At 34.2% G+C, this 21,022-nt stretch overlaps 1 protein-coding gene across 1 annotated transcript in view; it reads left to right on the top strand.

Moving 5' to 3' along the window:
* Positions 1-21,022, top strand: part of PCDH15 (protocadherin related 15) — a 1,333,392-nt gene that overhangs the window by 164,937 nt on the left and 1,147,433 nt on the right. The window lies entirely within an intron of this gene.

Consider the following 21,022-nt stretch of genomic DNA (forward strand, 5'->3'; position numbering starts at 1 on the left):
GACCATACATTCTGTCACTTTTTCTTCATTTCTAGGGCTAAATTCCTCCCACATAGCTGTGAATTACATAGCAGAAATTGTCAGAAGTTTTACTCTCCTAAGTGAATGCTAAGTAAGTAGGTATTTTATAGGCTGCCCAGGCAGATAGTCTTACCAATATTAAACTTCCATCCCTGTACACAGAAGATAGGAAACGTGGGTATTATGTCTTTGTTTCTATGCTTTACTCATTTTGCCATACAGAGATCCATATTTTAAAAGCTGGTTGTGTTCCAGAAGTTAATTTGTTAATCAGTTGTTTGGAAAATGAAATACTTATTTCCCATAGAAACAATATTTTAAAATGGTAGGTTAAGACAACCTATAACATGCCTGCTTAATCAGCAATAAACATTAATTCTAGAACCTGACCAAGCTGTGTAAAATGGGCTTGCTTTGTTAATTTCAACAGGAATCTATTTTTACCAAAGAAATAGAACTCCAACTTATCTCCCACCCCAATCACCATGTACACATATTAGCACGTCACAATTTCTCAATATCTGGACTTTGAGAGTGAAAACATAGGCAATCTCAGTGCGTCTGGTTGTGGTCTCACTGAACTGGTTAGTCTGGGCTTTATCTGGGATGAGTTATTGGGAAGATGAAATAATAAGGAAGCTCTAAATATGGAAGCTCAGAGACACTTGTGCAAAATCACCAACAAAAAGCACAGAAATGTGAAAAAAAAAAAAAGGGTACTAAATAGACTGTGTAAAGGACATTTATTATAATTAGAAACTCTTTGACCTCATCAAGAAGTGTGCATCAGGTGGTTCAAATTGTTAGCTGCTTTACACGTGCCTGGGAATGCCCATGGGAGCACCCAAGTATGGATCCTGGAAAATTTTATACTTAGGAAAATCTAAGTTATGTTGTGAAACAAACAACCACACAGACTTTAATGGCTTAAAAATAAAGTTTTATTTCTCACTTGTATATCTATTACATTTTGGTGGCTGGGATTTGAAAGTTTGCCGTCAGTGTAATACCTCAAACACAGAGTTACAGCACAGCCAGCATCATGACAGTTTCCACTCATCGTGCAGATTGAAAAGAAACCTCAGGGGAATGCCATTCCAGCAATTAAAAGCCTTGGCCTGGAAGTGGCCTATAGTTTAATCCATTAGCCAGAACTAATCACATATCTTCAACCAACTGCAAGAGGACCTGGGATATGATTTTACTAGGTACCTGGAAGCAGGGTGAGGTGCACGAATAGGATGAAAACCAGAAACGTGTTGAAATTTTCAAGACTGTCACACATAGATTAACAAGGTATACGTCAGCAGTTTTGAATAATCATCTTGCTGCATCCCACTACTAATTTTGAAGTTCTCAGATAAGATTTATGCTAGAAGAATGTGATACTAAGCTAGGATTAGAAACTCTAAAGCCTAGTCATTACTGAGGCTTGATTCTGTATGTGTTTGGGGTAGGCTATTTCAGCTATGTTACAGAATTATATTTATATATGGAATTATATTCATATATTTCATAGAAGCAAACAATGGGTTTTTGTCATAAGAAAAATACACTTGAAGGATTTTACTTGAAGTCGTCTACCCCTGCCAATATAGTGGAAAATCAGTTTTGTGATTTTGCTTTTGTCCTTGGATAACACGAGAGACTCCCTCTCATAGATCAGAACTTCAGGCACCCTCAGTTCATTTCCTTTATTTCACTAAATCAGGTGTGCATTGTGAAGTGAGTGGCCCAAGATTTATTATTGTCACTGGGTTAAAAAGCTCTCGTCCCTCTGATTCTTCAAACTTCTAGGGCTTGAAGTAAAATTCCTCATGCAGACCATGCTTAGTGCTTATTAGCCACATAATTTAATTTCTGATTTTTTTTTATTCATTGTAAAAGAAAATATTTCATCTTACTGGGTGGAAAAATGCTCATAATTTTTTTTAATTTAAAAATTCTTTGTGCTGAGTTGTTTGTATTTCTCAGCATAAGTGTTAATGTTTAAGTAAAGGACTATTTTTCAAAAATTGAAATGAAAATACTTAAAATTTGGTTCAAGACCATTTAAAATCTGATTCCTTGTATTTGCTGGCAATCAGTTTAAAATCCCATGTATTTAATAGTAGGTAAAGACAAAAATATGTCAAGCAATAAAATATACACAGTATTGTCATTACCCTTTTTTTTTTTTTTACTATGTATATACTGGTATTGTACAAATCAAATATTTCTTAAGAATGCTCTCAATCTATATGCATTAAAACTTTAAAACATTGTTTCATTACACCAACCTGATTTTTTGACAGGATGAATAAGTGTGCCACATAGATAACTGGTTCATTAATTCATTTGGGTATGATAGCTGTTACATACAACTTTTTTCCATTTCTGTGTAACGTAGGAGAACATGAGTTTTTCCTTCTTTCTCATTTAGTAACATTGTTTCTTTATCTGATTAATGATTTATGCATTTAGTCTATTAACAAATACTGAGTACATACTATGTAACTGCCATACTAAAAAACGTATGAAAAACCCTACACGCCACAAGAGTTGATTTCAACGTGGTGAGATAGACAGTAAACAATTAAATGAGGCAAAGCATATACGTAATATGCCAGATGGTGAGGAGTGCGGTGAAGGGAAATAAACTTGAAAAGAGGAATGAATGGTCTTGTTATGACTCAGTCTGTATTTTTGAACGGGTAAATTATACTTAGAAAATTATGAGTTTGTTTAGAATAATTATATTTTACTGTTTACAACAGCCTGAGAGGGAAGGGCAGAGTAGGAGAAAGAATTTTCAAGAAAACAATTTGACACTAAACAACATGATATAACAAGTGCCTTATCCACATAGAACTTAACTTTTTTGTGTGGTGCATTTATCATGTGTAACTGATCAGAAAGCACCAAAGCACTTCTTTGTTGACCTAATCCGGCATCTGCGGGGCCCTCCTCTAGAGAAGTGATAAAATTGAATTCATCTTTCTCACTTCTGTTTATTTGCTTGCCTCTCTTGGGTTCATCTAGCAGGCTGAAGGGTTTCCAAGCTGAGCTCCAATCATTCATTTTTCAAGTATTACAACACAAACGTAAGACTTGTAGGGAATTATTTTGTTTACAACAGAACGGGTTTAAAATGAATGAAAATCTTGACCTCCAGAATCATAAAAAGGAGATCACTTGGGTTAGGATGTGAATTAGAGAACTATTTCATAGTGTATTTGTTCTAGCATATAGACTTAGTATATGTCAACAAATAAAAATAATTATTTTACCATTGGGAACAGTAGAAATGGGAATAAAAACCAGTCCTTACCAATCATTTTGGAAGATTTTTTACCTCATTAGCATCTACCCTCACTGCAGTCACTGGGCCTGCTCAAATTTGAAAGCCAGTATAGAGAAGAGTCAGTGAAAATGAAACACAAAAACATAAATTAATAAAGTGAAGCGAATAAATAGCCTTGCTATGAAAAATGACGTCAACAGCAAGAGTAAAACTAAATAAATAAATAAAACCCACACAGTATAATAAACAATAATAAAGCAATGGCTTGCACTTACAGCTAAAATAAGTGTTTCGCAGAGGAGTAACATCCATTGACTAGTTATATTTGCAAAGAGTAATACCATGTTAAGAGCCAAAATTATTTTTCAACATGTCCAATTAAACACAGATGTAATAATTTCAGAATTGTTAACTGAAATGATGAAAACAGTGACAATTCTCAGTATAGAATAACTTTGGAAATGTACATGCTGATTATTTTGGTTACTAAGCTTCATTTTAACAGTAATTCTTCAATTGGCCTTAAGCTTAAGAATGAATATCATGAATGATAACCAAGCACATGTGTCAAAAATTGATCCTTGATCACGTATGTAAAATTATTTTCACTAATGAGCCTAGTTCTCCCACAGTCATGATTAAACAATTTACGCAGACATATCAGTCTCATTTTGAAAATGACTAGTTCAAATTATGAAGTATTTTCAAGTAGGCTGATCTTAATCCCCCTAGGACTGCAATATTCCTGTTCTAAGGACACCCATGTTGTGTAATTATTGCCAGAGCCAGAATGCTTCTGTATGAATGCAGTAACTTACTGCTCTACTTACCTTTTCTACTTTAATCATGTTACACAATTTAAGTTTTCCTTCTATTTAAAGTGTTGTTTTCTAGCCTCCCCCAAAAAGTATGGAAAAGATTGAGGTTTAAGAAATAAAACATCTCATCCCAGCCCTGTAACCTGTGTTCTTAATGGCATCAGGCGAATCACATCACCTCTGTTTTTCCTGCATTAAGTAAAATACGGGAGTTGGAGTGGAATTAGAGGTTCCCATTCCTGTCTGTGTGTTGAAATCTGGGATGGAGGTTACTTTAAAAGCCACCTATGTAAGAACGGCACGGTTGTTATTTTTAAAAAGTCTTATCACTTAGAAGTGCGTCTGAATTCCTTATCATGGAAATTACATCTGGGATTTGCTTTCAAATAGATTTGAGAAAGAAAAAAAGAACAGAAAAGAACAAACAGCTATAAAGGAGAGTGGAAAGGGAAAGAAAAGTGAAGGAAATACAAGGAAAAATGGGACCCCCCCCCCCAGAAAAAATAAAGGGAAAAAAATTAAGCTTTGGGTAATGTGTAAAACGGTGGTCTGTAATTTTGATGAGGTTTGTTGGTTGATATAGAGGGCTTCATTCTTCCTCAATTTGTGTGTGGTTGCAAAGTTAATTTTTTTTTTTTTTGCTCAGATTCTAGTTCTACCAATTCTAGAGATCCTAATTTTACAACTGTGAATCAGTGGTTCCCTGAGTGTGGTGCTCAGAACAGTGTCATTACCTGGGCATTTGTTCGAAATACAAATTATTAGGATCTATCCAAGAACTACTAAATCACAAACCATGAGGGTACAGCCCAGTGATCAGTGTTCTTAAAGAAAAAAAAATTCCTGTGATTTTGATTTATGCATAAATATAAGAACCATGTCTGAGTGAGGTTCTATATTGATGTTATATTTAGTACTCTAGGTAATTCTAATAGGAAAGTAGCACTAAGGACCACTGGATAAAATGATTTCTGAACTCAAAAAGTCCTCCACAGTTCTGTTTAAAAAAAGAAAAAAGCTAAAATTCAACAAAAACAAGAACACACATACAAAACTTTACCTTTTGTATTTGTTTTGTTTTGTGATACAGGTTCCTTAAATAAAAATCAGTAAAATAATAATCTTTATTGTTGAGAAGATTAAATAATACATACACAATACTAAAATAGTACGTGATATACATGAAGAACTAAGAATTACTTTAATTTTTGTTTTAGTTTATATTGCTCATATATATTTATAAATGTCTTCCACATATTTTATTATAAAACTAAAAATTACTTTCTGGATAAATCTTATTTTACATATTTTCTAATATTTGTTTTATATTATATCAATAACCAAAAATTATTTTTACCTGTAGTGAAATACTAATATTGTCCTGAATATTAATTCTTCTGTAAATCAAATAGCAATATTTCTTTGATCAAATTATTTTAGCTGACAGAGATCAACATTTATTTCCTCCATAATTATGAAAAGGGTCAAGACCATTGGAACAAGATTGTTTGCTGTTGAGTAGAAAAGAGCAGAGTACAAGCAAACTTTAGTATCTCAGTGAACAATTCTGTAATGACCTAAACGGACACAATTTTCTTTAGCACTGAGTACCTGGACCATTATGTATTTTGAAATATTTTAGCTATAATCCTTAAATGTATTTAAATTATCCGTCTCTAACTTACAGTTAATATAAACTTAAAGTTGAGGCAGAGACTACTTTTTTTTAGATATTTTAAATGCAACTTTATTCTAGAGACTACATTTTGATAATTACAATTTCAATGATTTTTACAAGTGAAATACAGGGATTTATTATTCCTAATTTTAGTTGGTCTTAGGTGGTCCTCCAATTTTGTCATTAACTAACTATAAAATCTTAAACTCTATGTATTTAAATTTCTTCATCTGTATTATGAAAGTTTAGATGAGTCATTCTAAAATCAACAATTTTAGTAGAGAAGACACTTGCCTTTTGTTCTAATTATGTCAATAACTAGTGTTACTACCTCAGATAAGTCATTTAAGTCTAAATACCCACATATACAAAAGAGAGGATGGATCACATGATCTCTGATGTCTTTTTAGACTCTGTGTGATTGTGGTCTGTGTGTCTATGTATGTGTCTGTAAGTATTTCTACCTAGGAAATACACTTTAAGAGTAAGTTATAGAATATCTTACCTATAAAATTTTTTAAATGGATGGTGGTTTAAGGGAGCCAAGTTTCTCAGTGCTGGAGTAGAAGGTTTCAGGTAAGCAAGGAGACGAGTCTAGAATAATGACTGTGTGAACTCATATTTAGATTGATGCAAACATAACTGAATACATCTAGAAGTATTTACAGATACATGTATATACATCAGTTAATACACACATGTATTAATTTATTCAGTCAGCTGAGACGGCCTAGAAACAATAAGAATCCAATAGCAAGGAGTCCATCTGGTGCCTAGATCTTGGTTTAGAACACCATCCTCCAATAAAAGCAATAGGTTCCCCTTGAGAAATGGCTAGTTCTTGGACCCAGGCAAGGAACGTTCAAGATGAGCCTGGAATATCTTATTCAGAAAGTAAGGAAGTTCTCAAAACAAACAAAACACACAATCATGCGGTTTTATGTCAAAGAGACTCGGGAGCTACCTGAAAGAACTCCTGATGGCCGAAGATGGATCAATTTGAGCACCAAAATAAAACTGGAGTATAACACAAAGTGTAAAATAAATATCTTTGAGCCCATGCTAATAGAAATGATTGAATGACTAATTGGCAGAGAAGAGACAAACCTTATGTAGATAACATACTTAGATACTCAGTCCTCAAGGTGGCAAGTAACTCCCCACTATTTAAGTGTGGGCTATACCCTTCCTTCCAAAGGGTACTATATGGGAAGGGGAGGTGGGAGTAAATTTACAATGGATAGACCTGAAAAACACTACCTCAGTCAGTGATCAAGGTCGGCATCAACCATAAGTCGTATGGATAGTACGTGCCCTTAATTTGATATGATGAAAATGGCAGTTTCCCTCTGTGATCTTCCTCCCAGAAGCCAACAACCTCAACTGAACTATGAGAAAAACATTTTTGAAATGCCAGTTGAGAAGCAGTTTACAAAATATATGACCAGTATTCCTCAAAACTGTCAAGATCATTAAAAACAAAGTTGGAAAAATTGTCACATCTAAAAGGAGCCTAAGGAGACATGGCAACTAAATATAATATGGTTCCCTGAATGGCATGGTGATATGGTCAAAGAGAAAAAGGACACGAGGTATCAACTAAGAAAGTGTGAGCAAAGTATGAAGTTGAAAATAGTCTATCAATATTGGCTTATTAATTGTGACAAATGCACTGTAATAATGTAAGATGTTAATAATAGGAGAAACTGAGTGCAGGGTAGATGAAAACTCCCTGTAATCTGTCCCCAGTTTTTTTTTTTTCTGTGACTCTAAAAATATTCTAAAAATTAAGTTCTATTAAAATAATTTAGTATCTTAAAATTGACTCCTAAATCAGAATTTATAATTTACTTAGCAATTTGCAAGATTTCAGGGTTTTTTTCTGATTTTTTATTTTTAAAAAATGTCCAGAAAGACAGTATTTTGTTTTTAAAGTTTCGCCCTGTGCTTCAAAATAGGACTTTGATACAGTGTCAAATGTTAGCTTGATGACATGAATGGGAGCGGCTGAAAATTAGCATTCAACATTCAAGAGGCTTCTGTAGTTGTCTCCACGTCCCTCTCAGGAAGACAAGAAAAATAGACAACTTTGCTGAGTGCCAAAAATGTCACTCTGGGATTGCAGAGACATTGGGAAAATTTGGTTTAATGAGAGATACATATGAATGTTGTAGATTTTCTGTAAGGACAGTACATATTTCTGGTTTTGACTTCACTCACAACTGTCTTCCTTATCATTCCATTTGGATTTTATTAACTTTTTTTTTAAGCCTCAGAGGAGTGACATGGTGGCAAATTAGCAACTGCAAAGATGAGATGGTAAAACTGATTGTGACAGAAATCATTTAGAATTAAGGAAAACTATTTGATTCTGAGGATGAAATATCTTTTAAGAGGGAAAAATAGTAAGTTTGCTGGCTTGTCTAAAATAGTAGGAGCACAGTTGGTTTGCTAGAATATTTTCTGCGTCCTCTCTATTTTCCCATCTCAACTGACAGCTCCTGACTTCAGCTTCCCTCTTCTCAGACACATGCTGACATATCTTGGTCTCTCCTCACCCCATTCACTTTCTCTAAACTCTCCCTCAGGAAAACTGAAATGTCATCTTTTGACTCTGAAAAAGATCGACTCATCATCAGGAATTCATTTCTCCCTCATACCATTCTTCACTATATTGTTTAGATGTACATATGCAATTATATTAACAGGATTATGAGAAAGGAATGAAGTCATTATTTTTAGTTGCCTTCTTTTATAATTCAATAAAGTGATTTCTCACAATTATCACTCAGAGGGAACTGATTACTCTGGTGATCTGATTTTTTTTCCCAAAACAATCCCCCAAACCACTATGGCTTGCAAATTTCCAGTGGCTCAGTTCCCAGTAATGGAGGAGGCATGAAATTTTAACATATTCCCACAAACCACTTGTCATTGTTCTACTCAATATATTGGTTAAGTCTGGACTAGGAATAGGTTGGCATGCCATAGTTTATGGTGGAGAAAACTCCCTCCCATTTCTTTATTTTAGTTTTTTCAGTCAAGTTGGTTTCTGTGAGTATGGCCTTTTGATAGCAAATATTAAATTCTTTGTTAACATCTAGTCAGTTTCTAACAGAATCTCTGTGATTGTCCATATAGAATAGCATTCAGGATTTAAGCCATTTCTGTTTATCTCAAAACCTCTTTAATTTTGATTGAAAATTCTATGTAGATGGAAGGTCAAGTATCATCTGGAATCTCAGTAGAGCATAAAACAAAAGGATCCATCAGTTAGCTTAGACATAGGAAAAGTCCAAAGAAAAGGCATGGAGGGGTCGTCAGTGGAAGGGATCAGAGATAGAGTGATGTTGATGAAAATTAAGTCCAGAAATGGAGATCTCTCATTTGAAAAGGATCAGTTCCTCTGAGTTATTAGAGGTCTGGGTGGAATCCAGTAGAGAAACCTGGGTACAAATAGAGGTTAAACATCTGAGGAAGCAGGCACAACTTACAGGAATTTTGCCTGGCAGGAGAGACTGATATTTGAGAAATTGTGTCTAACAGGAGCATCAGGAGAAAAAACTCGTGCCTGAGTGTCAGTAATGATCTCCACTGCACAGTGCACTCTTTTTCTGATAGTGAATGGAAAGCAGATATAGTCTCTGATTTACAAAAGCAAACAGATTGTTCATTCTGCAATAAAATATTAGAGCCAAATACATCTTAAATAATAGCCAGAATTAAAGTGAGATAGAAGACATACTCAGTTGCAGTTAGGAAAGGAATTTAGTGACCTAAGCATAGTCGTTAGAAACTAAGCCGAAACTTGAAATCTGAAGCCTCTCCTTATTAAAGAAAATATCGAGTTGTGTTCTGTGAAGTTAGATTCCAACAATTGGTTCCTCAATAAATGTGACAAGTTCCTAAGGCTAATGCAAAATTACTTGTATTGTATAAAATTCAGGAAAACTTACAGCATTTAATAAACTTTTTTTTTTTGAGGGGAGAACATTTGGGTGTTTTTGTTTCTTCAGTTTGGAAATTTGGCTCATAAATTCCCAGTGCCTTTTCTGGATATTGTCCCATAGTCTGAATACATTCCAATAAGAGAGGTGAAGGCTGCTTTACCTATATATGCAAATGCCACATATTACAAAGAGTCCTTCAACTATTATGGAATAATGTAGGTTAAAATTGAACTCTCCAACTGTCTCATATATCACGTTGACGGGATATATTTTTAACGTATTCCTGTATGTGAGGAATTTTTGAACTTTTCTAACAGTGGAATTTTCCCATTCAAACACAGTATTTTGTGTAGCCTCAATGTATAAAGTAGATAAAAGGATGATTTGGATGTAGCTGGTGAGGTTGAGGCTTATCCAGCATAACTCTGACCTCTTTCTCTCCCTATCAGCCTCCACAGTGGCACCAGGTAACTCTGGAGAATTGTAGTGTTCTCTAGAATGTAGTTTTAAACCACTACTGTCACTCACATAAACTTCAGCCACTAAAATGTAATACTCTTTGATCACAGTCGTTTCTTGCAGGTCATTTGTAAGCCATTGAGAAATCATTTTGCTTCCTGCCCCCCAACTAATTTTAGTGAGAAAATAATGGCACAGGTAGAAAGAAATTTAAATGGTGAAAAATGTTTATATAAAAATGAGTCAGCTTCCGGTTCTTATATCCCTATTGTAGTTTCCAGGCATATTTTTGTTAATAGCTTCTTATGACTCCTTCCAAAAATAGCTCATGCACATGCATATGCCTGTGCAGGTATGTGCACATGCACCCCCAACATGTTCCCTTTTTATACGAATGAGAAAATTAAAAGTGCACTGATGTGTACTTTGCTTTATGCACCTAAGAAGTATCAGCATTCACTCCATGTTTTTATGCCAGTCTTACTTGAATTTGCTCAGGAAATGCTTGTTCCCTTGAGCCGAAGTTGAGCTGGAGCAGCTGAATTGTTTGGAATATTTGCCCAAGTGGTCTTTCATGGCAATGTTCCTCTCGATAAGACAGTCTCAGGGCAGCATCCCCAAAAGTGCTACAGCTCTGTTGAGGTCCAAGTTTTAGAACCCACAGGATGTTACTTCTGCCTCCTCCTGCTGATTGAAGCAGTTAACAAGGCTGGACCAGATTTAAGGTGAGGTGAAGTAAGTTCCTCTTCTTGATGGCAGAAGCTGCAAATAATATATAGATGTATTTAATTGACCACAATCTTGAAAATAGAGAACATAAACCAAAAATACCTTGTAATAGGAAAAACATATAAAATATTTAATGCACGACCTGGATTTTCAATACACTTTCAACAAATAATGGGCTGTTTTTACCACTGTAATTGTTATTTTTGAAGACTTCTCACCAACCGGTTATTGATAAACTCAGAATATGTAATCTGGTTATATGATACACAGTTTTGTATTTTTTCTCCAGACAGTGGCTCTGGTTGGTATGTGTTTCCAATTCTGCTTCAAAGTTAAAAGTAATTTCATTCTGAACTTCCACCTCCTCTATTCCCACCACTGGCTTCCACGGTCTCCTTTACTCCTCTTTGTCTCTGTAGTATGTATCACCATTTAACATAAATGTTTTATTTATCTTCCTTTATATCTAGAATGTAATCTTTGTGTGAGTAGTAACTTTGGTTTCTTCCCTCCTGTGACCCCAGGAACTAGAAACTGATACTTACTAGGTGTTCAATATGTGTAGGGTGCAGGGATGCGTGAATGAAATGATTATTTCACCTGTTTCATAGCCCCGTTCCATATCAACGAAGAGGAGCATAAGCAGTGGCGCGTTAACCACACTGATTTTCTTGTAAAACTGAATTAGCAAAACTTGTTTAACCTCTGTAGCGTTTTGAATATTTGGTTTTCTTTTGCTGAAACTTAGATTTCAAAGCGAGAATTCCCTCCCCACCCCAGAAAAAGGGATTATCTACTAGACAACACATTGCTTTTTGAAATAAGTCAAAACATTCTTGAAATAAGTCAACATGCATCATAAACTCAGAGTACATTTTTAAAAATGGTATTTTTACCTCTTAGCCCAACGTCAAGGAACTTTTTATGTTTAAGAACCCCACCAATCCTAATATACTTTCTGGAAGTTCTCCTATAATGTGGAATAATGGAATAATGACTATTTTCTCTTTATATATTTATTGAAAAAGTTAGATGTAGAATAATTTAACTGGTGAAAAGCATCTATGAATGATAATACCTCATAATAAAGGGCTGTATTTGCGTATTGCCATTAATATGGAAAGCAGAGTGGGGTTACTTTGCTTGAAATCAGAAGTGTAAATGTGTGAAATGTGTAAAAAAAAAAAAAAAAGGCTTTACAATGACATGGTAAGTTACTGGGCAATAAGATGATTATTAAAAAAAATTTCCTTCTCAGTGGAAAATACTGCTATTGCTAAAATCATTCTCTTTACATGGGATAAAATGACTTTTAATAAAGATTATAAGAAAGATTTCAAGGTAAATATTATAAAAACTCTTCTAATTTATTTTATGAAGTTAGCTGATACAAGTAGAGATAATTCATCTCAGTGAACACAAATATTAAACATTTTATAAAAGTAAAGACCTGGATGTAAATCTGAGGTGGGTTTTTTTTGTGTTTTGTTTTGTTTTTCCCTTATCCCTTTTTTCCCTAAGGAGTCTGATGGGTCTTTGGAAAGTAAAAGGTTTTTCAAAGATGGCTTTTTTGCCGTGACTAATATTGTCATAAAGTAGTTTTTCTTTTTTCCAATCTATAAATTATTTATCTCACATGATTTGAAAATAGAGCTATGAGGAAGGTAAAACATGTCACTATATGCATTTTTCAGGTAGAATTGATGATGTTTTACATGACAAACAAGTCATAAAGCTAATATGTAGCTGAGCTGAGGCTGGAATCTGGGCACTTGAATTTGTAATCCATTGATCCTCCTACCATAACAGCAGCCTCCATACACTCGACACTCATAATCTGTAACTTCATAAAATCTTCACAAGAACCTTGTATAGTAAAAGTTATTAGCTTCATTTTTCAGATGGCCAGACTGAGGTTAAAAGTCCTTAAGAGTGGGCACTTCAACCCAAGATTGTCTGCATTTATAAGATTTTTCTTTCATCCTTTGTAACCTTTCTGAGTATGTTGTGTGGACACTCATTTCTCGTGTTTTTAGCAGTTTACTAAAACTATTACTGCACTAAAATTTAAGGATTGATCATATATATAGTTGCTTGTGTACTGTGGATATATAGCTCCCAGTCTTCCATCTTTCTCTCTTCTCTCTTTCTTTTTTACCCACCGTGCCAACTACCACCAAATGGAAAATATCAATGTGCTGTGGTGTCATTTACTCCTTCTCAAGTTCAAGGCGCTCACATTTTTATTCTGAATAAAATTACCTCATTGATTTTTCAAATCCTATAAGGTGAAAAGCCTAGGACGATGTGAGAATTCACCAAGGGGAGCAGTGACTTTAAGATGATTTGTGACTGTTCTTCAAATAGAACAGAGAATGTTAGGAATTATTTCCTGTGAGGATAATGCTGATGTTCATCTCTTAAAAAATCTTACAAGAATAGAAGCTATATTCATTCTTCACGAGCCAAAATACCTTTGTCATATATATGGGTGCTAAGATAATAATAAAAAAAAATTCTGAGAACTGATTTGGGCAAGAATTAGAAATAGACTGCATTTGTGAATAATTGGCCATCTCAACTCCAGTTAATCAGTTCAAACTCTGTTGAAGACAGAATGAAATAGAGCACCCATAGTTCCACTCTGTGAGCCTGTGCATTGAATTAGCATAGAGATGGAAATAAGTATGTCTTTCTCAGGTCCAGGACCTATGCTTTGGCAAGAAGAGCAACATTTTCTTTTCCATCAGCCCTCGTTGTTCTATTAAGGACTTTAATATATCATTAATTATGCTGGATGGATAATCTCATGATGCCGTCAACACCTTGGTTGTCTGACAAAAAATTGTAAATAAGATAATACTTGTTAAGAGCTTTTCATTAAAAAAAAAAACAAGACATGAAGGATTTTTAAGGCTTAAGGTTATAGACATAATGGGGAATAACTGGTACACACCACAATTCAAGAAATCATTTTTAATTTAAATCATTACATACTTGTGAAATACAGCTCTTTAAATATTTGAATACTTATCTTGAAAAAATAAGGCCATTTGGGTTTGAGAAAACAATGCTATAAAAAATGCTTATAATCTCTCAAGATTATAACATAACCTTCAAGTGTCTGTATTTTGTGTACATGACATTGAACTGACTATACACATACATTTGCTTTACTTACATGTACAGAATTTTTCCTGTCATGTAATTCTTTGACACACTTGAGCTTTATCATAATAATAAGTCTTGCAAATTTCCTACATTAAAGGTAATTATCCTTCAAGATTTAAGATAGTTATTTATGAAGTCAGTGAACTTGAATCCTTTACAAATATCTTTGATCCACATTTGGTGTACTTAACTACCATACTGAATAGGGAATTTTCAAATCTGCTTTGTTCTAAATCTTAGTTCTATTTATCTTTTAACATAATGTCACAAAATATTTTTACTTTTGAAGATTGGAATAGTATTTTCTTAGGCAGCTTGATCAATTAGAGAAACAAAAAAGAAGAAAGGACCAAGGAAAGAAAATAGAGGGGAAGTGATTTTTTTTAATACTATTAAAAAAAAAAGATTCAAGTCAATTTCATTAGTGTTAATGATGATTCATTTCTCCATCCAAATGTGCATATTTAAAATTTCATTTCTACTCATCAACCACAAATTATGTTTCATTTAAGAAACACACAGCTTGACTATTTCATAGCCTTCCTTTGAAATTAAATTTTAAAATATAAACATTAAATTTAATAAAAGTGAAATATAAATATTAGTTTATCAAATTATGCACTGGTAGTATGAAATCTTACATGTCCAAATTTTAATTTGGGAGACTTACTTTCCTTTAAAACCTGAAAAGAGTTTCAGATCTCAAAATCAAACTCACAAAGAAAATATTCAGGAAAAATTTTCAGGTATTTCCTCTTTGGTAAGTACAACAAATAATCTGAGACTGGCCTGGAATTTCCTTCTAGATGCACTTACTTGCAGGGAATGTAAACAAGTCAGTGAATTATTATTTAACACTTTATTACCTATTAAGAGAACCATTTTAACTATTATATTTATTGAAAATGTGACACTGTACTCCTTTTTTATTATGCCTTTTTGCATAATAGATGTATTCTATATATTACATTTGCTATTATGTCATATGGTTAAAACCTAATGACACATATTTTTGTATGTGCTTTTATAGGAAAATTCAGGCATAATCACTCTACACCTTTCTATCAACACAGAATTCTGGTTTGTCCAGATCTAAGAGGGGTATTTTCTAGAGCTTCATAGGGAAGAGCACAGGTTCTGGTTCCCTCAGCCAGTCAGATGTATTTACAAAAGATGAGAAATAATTCAGGCCAACCAGAGATGGGTGTCAAAACAAGTATGTCTATGAGCATCATTGAGAGACTTTTATCAGCTACTTCAGAGCCCAAAGGTGAAATATGAAAAGCTGCAAAGGAGCTCATCTTTTTCTCTGAAACAAACCTAAGTTAGTGTGCCATGAAGACACACTGATGCTGTATGTAATCAGTGTTATCATCAGTGCCAAGATGAAGCTCCTTCAAGTAGGTTCACGGCCCTAAGATTGAGTTTAGGTAGCCATATTCGTTTTCTGCAAATTTCTGGAAACTGAGCTGCTTAAACAACAGTCATTTTAGAGTTCAACAGATTTATTATTTTAGAATTCTGTAGGAAAGAATCCAACATGGGTCTCATTGGGCTAAAATGAAGACATCAGCCAGGCTGCGTGCCTTTCTGGAGACTAGAGCCGGGAATCCATTTCCTTGCCTTCTCCCATTCCTTACTTGTCATTCCTTCCTTCACCTACAAAGCCAGCATTGGTGGCTTTCACATTGCAATACTCCAACCTCTTCTCTGAGCCCTCATTCTACTTTTTAGGGTTCCTGGGATTACATGGGCCCACCAGGACAATCTCCCTATTTTAAGTTCAGCTGATTAGCAGCTCTTAATTCTCTTTTTTCACCCAAACTAACACATTCACAGGTTCCAGGGACTAGGATGTGGGCATCTTTGGGAACCATTATGCTGCCTACCATGGCAGGGGAGCTCAGAACAATAGAAAAAACAGGGCAGATACCTGTGTGCCAGGTTACCAGACTGCTTTGTGACGAGTACAATAGGAATTGTCTTGTATAACAACGATGGAAACTTGACTCAAATAGGCTCAAGAAAATAGAATTTCTCAGCTTTCATAGTCTAAGATTTCCAATAGTAGGATGAGTACAGCTACAGCTGAATATGGGGATTCAAACCGTGTACTTCAGGATCTCATTTCTCCTTCATCTCTAACCTCAACTTCCCCAGTGCTGCCTGCTTTCTCAGAAGGGCTTTCTTTCAAAAATCTCAAACTGTCTCTCCCAGCCAACTAGCAAGAGGACTCCTAGGATGGGGGCCATTGGGCAGGGGACAAGCTAGTTTGTGGTAAGTGGCTGAGGGAGCAGACAAGCTTTCTTTTTTCCCTTTTTTTTTTCTTCATTTCTTTTCAGCTTTTCACCTCAAGGGCAGTACCATCTCTTCTCCAAAGCGATTTGCAATACTAACATTCTTGAAAAGAGGCCTAGAACAGTAGCCGTTACTGCTTTTGCTCACAGGATGCACAGAAGCTGGAGAGACGCACGGAAAACACTCCATCTTAAGGACTTCTCTTATCATTAATTATCTGGCTTGTAGTATCAGATAATTCTTAAATTCTTCAAACTGTATCCTAAAACCAATTTATTCACATATTTCTTAAAATTTTTCCCTTTGTCTCTTTAGTGTTGTTTTTAATCTATTATTAACCACTGAATACTCTTTGGATAACTCTAACGCCAATCACTGTAATTTTTCCTGCCCCCATAGCATGCCTGTCATTTCATGAGAAGTTTATAAGTTTCGGGTAATATCTGCATTTATTTTTCTTATGTGAGGGTAAGCTCTGTACCTAGTTGTTTTTCTCTGAAAGTTTGCAGTGGCCTGACTGTCTCTGTCTCACTTTTTTTTTTTTTTAAATCCTTTTGACAGTAAGTTAATGGCTTTCATTGGTTCTTGGGCCTACATTTACAGTGCTTTATCCTTTGATGATTATTGCTTCATTTTTCTTTGTTGTCTAATACTGGACATTTCTAGAATGACTAACTTCTCTGGTAGAAACAATGCAGGAAAGCAGATGTTCACCAGCCAAAGGAGGCAGAATTCTAGGGCTGTGTTTTCTATTGTTGGGTTCCCTTTTTTTCTATACGAAACTCAAGGAAGTGCTGATGTCCACTGAACTAGCTTTACACGTGTGAACTAGCTTTTCAGGAAGGCAAAGCCACCATGCACCCTGACTTTACACGGTGAAGAGCTACGCACCTGTAGATTCTGGAGCCAGACTGCCTGGTTTTGAACATTATCTCTAATCCTTAGTTAGTGGTTCAGTCTTGAGCAAATTACTTCTGTTGCTATTTACTCATATGTGAAATTGTGTTTTTAAAAGGCTTAAATGAATTGACATTTGTGAAGTAAAATATACTAGGTGCTAGATAAGTTTTTGTTTAACAAGAATTTATAAAATACAAAATACCTGTTATTTACCAGATTGATTTGATATGTTTCTCCATGATTTTTCATACATATATCCACCTTTTTATTCACTTTTTCTTTTCTATCTTTTAAATAATTATTTTCTTACCTTTGTTCCTAAAGCTCTGGACTGTTAGTACATTAACAAGGGGATATCAGGAGAATAGTATCTTGAAAAAAGCATTTATGATTACCAAAGAGGTCAGACAGTCAAGGTACCAAGGGAAGTGATTCTTCACAGTTGAATTTATAGGGAAAAGGTAGATTCTTGATGTGAAGAGACGACAGAAATCTACCAGCAAATGAAGATTTGTTTTCCTTGTAAAAACATTAATAGACAGATTCTCTAAGTCTCATATATGAATACACGTGCCTGACACTCTGATGTTCATGAAAATGTTGTTTTTAAAAAACACGTCCAAGTGACTCTTTCCAGAATGTCAAAAGAACTGGTTTGGACACTGAAAAAATCACTTAAAACATTTTATAGGTGCAATACAAGAAAAATAAGCAATTGAATATTTTTTTCTCTTTAAGTACACATTTTAAAGCAGATTCAGGAAAGAGACAGGAGAGGAAAATACGAAGAGACAAGGGTGGGGGACTTACAGTTTTTGTGCTTAGACTGAGCTGCTCTGAGTAGGGCATAATTCACCAGGGAGACAAGTAACAGCCTTCGTAGTTCAGTGCTTATGGTACCAGGCAAACCCAAAAGTGATGCAGTTTTATGAACAAGATGACTCACCTGTTATTGGAATATATATCCTGAAAGGCTTAAGAAAGCTAGAAAAATGCAGGTGAGAGAGCACAATTTTATTATGATACTCGATGTTGTATTTCATGTATTCTTTGTCCAGAAACAAAAATCAAGTAACAGGAAAAGGAAACTAAACATAAGAAGCAGGTTTTGGAAAATAGTAAGGTGTAAGACTAAGGTTTTCAGTATAAAACCAAAATCAGGCAATCTAAGAAGGATGAGGTTAGGAAAAAAATGTCATTCATAGCACAGCTACGGGAAGTCTCATAACATGCAGTATGCATTTAACAAGAAAGGTATTTATTTTGGGAAACGAATGGTTACAAATTTTCTTTGGTTTCTTTTCTAAAATATTTGTATTTTTTGTTGTGTGGTTTTTAGGATATTCTAGTTTAGGTTTTAATTATCATTATCATTAATATTATTGGTTTCCCCTAAGTAAATTTTCCACTTTAACATAAAGTAGAATGTATAGATATTCCTCATAAGCCAATATTTTTGTCATAATGTCAGTATCTGTTAACAAAATCTTAAGATGGCTAAATAAATATATATATTTAACATTTTCGCTAATGATTAGATGATTAGATTTGGAAGACTTTTTATTTCAATATAAAATGACTAGCTACATAAAGTGTATGTAAAAGTTATATGCGTGCAGGATTGAGTTGTTATAAATCAATTACTTTTTGATACTGATATTTCTGCCTTTGAGCCTTTATCAAAAACAGAGAAAAATAAATCCATGGAAAGTTAGGCATATCCCTTTAACACTTCTGCTAAGTGAAGTAATGTTTCATGTGGATAATTCCCAACACTGATCTCTTTCTTTTGAATTCCTGGGGCACTTTATCTGTGTATCATGACTAATCTCTTTCTCTCTTCTTTGATACTTGCTTACGTCTGTCATATCCAGGTACATTCCACAAACTACTTTTGAAGACAGGTTTTATGTTTACTCCATTTGGAAACCTCTGCCAATAGCTAGCTTAATAGCTAGTAGCATAGGTTACATAGCTCAAAGTATATGTTACATGAAAATCATATTGGTTAATTGTACTAACCAAGGGAATAGTTCATGCAAGGTACACCAGGTTGTAGTGACCCAAGGAGAGCTCAGTGTAAAGGCTAAAGTAAACGTAAGGGGTGCCTAGTTCTATACAATTCTTTTTTATGGAAAACTTAAAACCTATAGCAACAGTAAGCTGTTTTGAATAAAAAAGTTTATGCATACCAAAATTATCCTTGTTTTAAAGGTATTTTTTCTAGATCACAGATTATGATAATAATTTATCTTAATAAGACAGAATTTGAAAGATAGTTCTCTATTCTTACATAGAGGCAACACAATGTAGAAAATGCCATCTTTATGACATTTAGCAGCATAGAATGGTTATAGAATAGTGAATGTTTCCCTCCCTTTGTTATAACAAAATTTGCCTTGGGAATGTAACATTCTAAGCCTCGGGTACTATGCTCTCCTGGTGACAGTACTTCGCATCTTTTTTTTTTTTTTTTTTTTTGAAATGAAGGAAAAGTTTTTACAAGGTTAATAGCCAATAAATGCTTTAAACCTCTGACACAATTATTCATTTATGAACCAAATGCTTTTTACTTGTCGTATAAATATAAACCCTTAAATGCCTTGCTTACCAATGAGAAAATTTGGTCTTTTAAAATATGACTACGTACTTAGCTTTGTTTCTAAAGTGAGCAAATAACTTTAAGGCCGAGAACCAAATATTTAACTTTGTTGCTTTGAAGGTGCTACTATTTATACTCTGTCATAGAGAGCATTAATACTGCAGTACCACTGCTTACTAATCTGAAGGCACTATTTTTGATTAATAACATATTTGAAATGTTTAACCCATTTTTAAACAAGTTCTTTATTTTTCAGTGTTATTTCAAATTGTATTTGAAGAATTCATTAATGAAGGTGTTGCTTCCCCTAAGAAAAAAAGGAGTATCTTTTAAGTCCTGACCTAATTTGTAATCATGAGCCTGTAGGAAAGTTTAGCTGAAAAAAGCTAATAAAATCAAAATATTAATTACTGAAAGGTCATATAGGAATATTACATACCTTCTCCTCTGAGTAATCAAAGCTAAAATTGGGAGAGTCTCTGGCAAACAAAAGCAGAACATGATTCAGATCGTATAAGTCAAAAGCCAGACAAAACATTCCTGCCCCTTGCAGGAAGGAGGTGTTGCTTTAAAAAACCAAGGGTAATGAGAATAAGCTTAAATAGAAGCTAAAAAGAATCATCTTCCATAAATAGTGGTTCTTTGTAATGAAATCTCAGAAGCCAAGGGCAAGAATTCTTTTAGGGGTCTAATTTTCTCATAGTATCATGGCTTAAAGTAATGCCAGTCCTGTGGGCTAACATGCCTATAACTTACCAAAATTAATTTAATGGATTCGCCTATAAAAAATAGAAAAGTAAAGATCAATTTTTCTACATGATACTTGATTGTTTGCAGAGTTCTACACAGTGTCAAATTTAATCTTGAGCTAAACATCCAGATAAAGGTCAATAAAGGAAAATTTCAAGTATTGAGAAATAGCTGTCATCTAATAGATACTGTTATTAGTCAATTTTAATAATCATTTAAGGAACATAAGTATGCACAAAAAACATAATCTTGGTTTGATAATGGACCTGAAATGTTATATTGCCTTTTTATTTTTATAGTCCTTTTCAGATAAGTGACTTCAAGCTTCTCTTTTAAAAATTATACTTGTGTCCATGATACTTT

The sequence above is a fragment of the Camelus dromedarius genome, chromosome 8 (assembly GCF_036321535.1).
Source record: "Camelus dromedarius isolate mCamDro1 chromosome 8, mCamDro1.pat, whole genome shotgun sequence".
Lineage (NCBI taxonomy): Eukaryota > Metazoa > Chordata > Mammalia > Artiodactyla > Camelidae > Camelus > Camelus dromedarius.